The sequence below is a fragment of the Propithecus coquereli genome, unplaced genomic scaffold (genome assembly GCF_000956105.1).
Source record: "Propithecus coquereli isolate 6110/MARCELLA unplaced genomic scaffold, Pcoq_1.0 Scaffold23, whole genome shotgun sequence".
NCBI lineage: Eukaryota > Metazoa > Chordata > Mammalia > Primates > Indriidae > Propithecus > Propithecus coquereli.
The window spans coordinates 8,658,811-8,663,824 of NW_012147841.1; the positions used below are offsets into that span (position 1 = coordinate 8,658,811).

At 48.0% G+C, this 5,014-nt stretch overlaps 1 protein-coding gene across 1 annotated transcript in view; it reads right to left on the reverse strand.

Moving 5' to 3' along the window:
- DCSTAMP (dendrocyte expressed seven transmembrane protein) overlaps positions 1-4,134 on the reverse strand; it is a 15,742-nt gene extending 11,608 nt beyond the window's left edge. Inside the window, exon 1 of the mRNA XM_012645313.1 lies at positions 4,131-4,134. The gene's annotated coding sequence lies outside the window, so the exon portion shown is untranslated. The remainder of the gene's footprint in view (positions 1-4,130) is intronic.
- Between the last annotated feature and the right edge of the window lie 880 nt (positions 4,135-5,014).

The window sequence follows — 5,014 nt, forward strand, 5'->3', positions numbered from 1 at the left end:
TCTCTTTTTTTTTTCTTTTCCATGCCATATTACTGTTAATGAAGTACAAAGGCCTTTCCAACAGGTTACCTAAAACCATTTCACCCACCACTCAGACCACCAAGCTCTTTCTCTCTTCAGCAATTGTGAAGCATTTACCTTTTCCTCTTCTTGGAAAGACAGGCTCATGACCTCACTTAATCTTAATTACTTCCTTAGAGATCCCATTTCCTAATACAACCACATTGGGGGCTGGGGCTTCAACGTATGAACTAGCAGAGGACACATACTTTCAGTCCATAACAAAACCCATTTTGCCTTCTGTCATCACAGAACACATAATTAGCGAATAAACTGCAGCTTGTGCCAATGTCTGAGACTTATTGAAATACTACTAATAATAGAAGATAGCTGTCAATTTGTTACTACGTGCTTGGCCACTGTCGTAGCATCTGACATACATGATTTCTAACCTTCATGGCAACCCCGTACTATTGTGCGTATAACTTTTTAGATGAGGAAACTGAGGCTCAGAGAAGTTAAATAACTTGCTCAAGGTAAAGCAGCTAAGAAGTGGAAGAGCTAGGATTCTAACTCATGTTTAAGTGACACTGTGGGGTCAGGATGGGCAGCTCTTCAGCACCCCTTTAACATGATCTTCAAAGAGTAGCTTCTACATTTGGTTGAAATGTGTTCCCAGGATCCCAATCACACACACATCCTGAAATGCGGATTCAACAATGTGGGTATGAGCTCTCCTGCATTGTCAACCGCAGCTTATATTCCCCTCTCCTCTGCCAGCACAGCCTCACCGAGTCTTCTAGAGCTGACTGCAGATCTCCTTTCCAAAGCCAGATGCTCACTCAGCTGTGTCGTGCCACTCATGAACACCCATGTTTTATTTAGAGACTGCTACAACCAGCGTTGGGCTCCCCCTTGCTCATCCCTGAAACTAGGGCACCCTGGGCTCAGGCCCATACTGGTCTGAGGTCCTGGCTCTCCCAGAGTCCAGGGACAAGAGGTGCATTCAGTGTTGGTCCCACCTTGTCTGTTGAGCAGGGGTCAGAGTCAGGGCTTGTTCTGTGCTGGCACGTCAGAGCAGTGCAGGCAGCACTCAGCATTTCAAATGCTTGCAGAGGTCAGACAAGCACCCAAAAGAGTGAAGAAATAAGGAAATAAGGAGAAACAGCTGCTCCTTGGGGGCGTGGGGTGTGGGATGATGCGCAATGGGTCTCCGGGGGGCTGGAGAGCCCATGCTCCCGGTAAGTTGCAGGGGCAGCAGCTCCCAACCCAGCAGACTTAGGCTCTCTATAAACCCAGTTGTCAGACTTTCTGGGTTTTTATTCAAATCAGAAATCTGTATTTTTTTGGATGACATCTTCTGATTTAAAAAAAAAAAACAGTTGGCTCAAATTGTTTTGAAATACTTTGACTGGCTGATTTTGGCCACGGCTTGTCCATTTGCCACCCTTGATCATCAAGTGATGCTCACACAGCCCCTCCCTCCTCTCTGCTCAGCCCCCCCATCACCCCCTCAGACATCCTCTTCTCCACTCCCCTAAACTACCTTCCCCCTTTTTCATCCCTTGGGACATTTTTAAATCATGCTGTAAGCCAATTTCCAGTCTCAGGCATGAAGGTTTTTCTCTATGCCTTGGGAATATTTATATTTGCCCAAAGATCTCCAACTCTATTTTATTCCCCTCTTTTGTGCTAACTGGATTGAGTCCCTTCCTCTGTCTCTCCATCATTTTTTCTGGCAGCTTCTAGCAGTTTATCTCATCCCTTTAACCTGTAATTTCTCTTTATTTTGCCCCCATGGTCAGTAATGTTTATTCCTGACTCAATGTCCTTGTTTCCCCAGCCAGGACAAAGTAACTGGTTTCTCACTTTCGCCAACGGCAATATCCCAAGAGTAATTACCACTTTCACGCTTTTATCCCTAAACTACAGTTTGTACCACCCCTCAGGTGGGAATGCTGCAGCTGGAGTCTGCAGCAGAGTGTCACCAAGGGCCCCATCTCTCTTTCCTGAGGTTAGAGCAGTTTCTGTATGGCTGGTTGGGAGGGAACAAGGGAAAGAACAGGGCGGGTGATGAGCAACCCCGGTCCAAGCCCAGAGCCGTGCAGAGCCATGCAGTCTGCCAATCAGCCTGAGCCCACGTTTACCTGCTTTTAATGAAGGGCTGAGCTGTTGCCATGGGAAACAGAAGCCGCCAGACTTCTACATCAACCTGCACAGGCTAGCTAGCAACACTGCTTCAAGGGGCGTACATTGCTGTTATTTTCCCTGGGGGGAGTTAAATGTCAGTGGCAGCAGCAAGAGCCCTGGCACGGAGGGCACAGGGCTCCCAGTCTCCAGCCCCAGAGCTCTGTTTGCCCACCTTGTTGGGGAGTCAATGAGCCCACCCTTCCTGAGCACTGTCCTTTGAGCACAGATCAACTCTCAAGGTGCAGATGAACACGTCCCTGCTTCAGATACAAGGTCCAGTTAGCAGCCGCGACACACGGAGCCATGAAATAATAATGAGAGCCTCTAGCAGAATGGGCCACCCGGGCAGGACTGGGGGATATTGAAGTTCCACATCACCAACGTGCCTCTGCCGCTGGCAAACAGACACCCACAGGCTGGCTGCTATTGCAAGTGTAGGAGGAATAAACGTGGCCTTCTTTGGGGGAAAGGCCTGGAGACGATGACCTTGGGAGCTGTCCCAGGGCTCCCCTTTGTCCCCACTTGCAGAACCCTCTCCTCATCTGACATCTTGCAATTTCCATTAAGTGAAACCAGCTCATTCCGACCGGCTCCTGTGCAGAAACCAATGGCTTATGCACAACAAGCTCAGATACAGTCTGCAGACACCCTGGGGACAAATAAACCCAAACGGACAATCGCTCTACTTTCTATGCGCCTCCAGCCAGCTCTGCTAGGCCCCTGCGGGAACCCAGTCTGAGCGCGTCAGCCTCCCTCGCTGCCTTCATGGCTCCTGTGACTCTCACATTAAAGGGAATCTGAACAAAGGACAGCGCAGAATAGGAAAACCACAGCAGGCAGGGAGACAGGCCGCCTGACCTTGGCTAGGCCACTTCACCTCTCAGACCGCCACTCCCCTGGGCTAGCTGAGTTCTAAGGTCCCCACTGGCCCGACAGTCCCCGGCCTGAGAGGTGCGGAGAAGAGCGGCAGAGCCGGCCCGGGCGTCGGCGTTCTCCACTCGCGCCCGGCACAGAACAGCGCAGCCCCGCACCTGTGAGTGCGACAGAAGAAGAATGGAGGGATTCTTTTCCTTTTCACTTGTTCTTTCTTTCATTTCTTTTAAGCTCTTGCAAACTTATAATTTGGTTGAGAACATATTGTTCTCTCAGGCTGCCAAAATAGCTCAAGCAGGAGCCGAGGCCTCCATTTGAAGTGGAGCGAATTCCTCATAACTTTGTTCTGATCGTTCTTGCCGTGGGAAAGCAGCAGATGCCCTCCCCTGTGAAAGCCACCTTCACACAAGAAAGGAAAGATTAATGAAAGCTACCGGGTGAACAGAATAGCGTTTACAGAACAATTCAGGCCGTGGTTGTGCGTGCCAGCCACCGCCGGGAGACTTGCTAAGGGGATTCATTCTTCAAAAGCGGGAGAATGGAGCAGGTCCACACAGCGACTCCAGCGAGGCAGTTTTCCCGCAGCAGCCTGCCCTGAGATGAAAATAGTCAGACACCAGCATCAAAAATCTTTCCTTCTGGTATTTCTATACCTGGGTAGGCTGTTGGGGATAGAAGAGGGGGCCTTAAGGTATTCTCTGGTGGCAACTGTTCATTCCAATTTACTAACACTTTTTTAAAAAAGCAATTTTAGAAATAAGATTATTCTGAAAGTTTACTTACAGATTTCTTGCAGGTTCTTCTTTGCAGAAATGCACTTCCCAGGGGCTGGGAGTCTTGATATATAGCAGGAAAAAAGGAACCAGAAGTGACAAGAGGGTCACATCACCATGAATCAATCTCTTTGTTTCCCCTACAAAGTGACTAAGTCGTTTAATATCAACAAAGGGTAAAACTGATATACAGGAATAGCATATTCATTTCTAGCATTTTCCTCAGAATAGATGTTCTAGAATCAATTCTATAAAATAATGGAACATGCAGGAGTGAGTTGTGAAAGCCTGGACGGTCTCTCTCCCTCTTTTCCCCACTCCAGCGATGGAGAAATGATAAGCCTTTGCCATACCCACCCCCCATTACACCTAAAGAAGTCGATGGCACGAAAGAGCCACCACTGCACCGAGGACCCCAGACAGGTCTAGTAACTGGCGTCATGCCTCTCCATCCTGCATGGACTTTCCGTCTTCGAAGTTTAGCTTCCAAGTCAAAAGGACCAGCTTGTGTGGTTTCAGGGAATTAGGAAAGCCTCAAGACCTTTCTACAAAATGATTCTTTACTTTTTGATTGAGACCTATAATACCTCTGTAAGAGCTTTTATCTTCAAAAAAAAAAAAAAAAGCATGAACTGAATTCTGCTCCTCTTTGCCTGAGTCCTCCTGTGGCTCCTGTAATCTGCAGGAGAAGGTAAGACGAGTTTTACCTATAAAACAAAGTCCTTTGTGATGCAATGCCTGCTGCCTTCTTCTGATCCTCTCCAGGCTTTATCCCAGTCCAGAGTGTCCTATAAGAGTCACCTGGCCTTGCTTTTAGTTTCGAACACGTCCAAATGGCCCATCTTGCCAAGCCTTTGCTTGACATTTTCTCCACTTGAAATGTGTTTCCCCACCTGTCCATCCAGAGTCTACCAAACCTATTCGGTGACTCATACAGATCCAGGGCAATCTTCCTGAGTCGTCCAGTTCCACACCAGCTGTGTGACATTGGGCAGCTCACCTTACCTTTTGTGCCTTAGTTTTTCTGTCCATAAAAAAGGAAATAATGGTTATATACTTCATAGAATTCTTGTGAGGACTAATGGAGTTAATACATGTAAAGCACTTTGAACGGTGACTGGCCAACAGCAGGTGCTATATCTATGGTGCTCAGAGTGTGGCATGTGGACCAGCAGCAT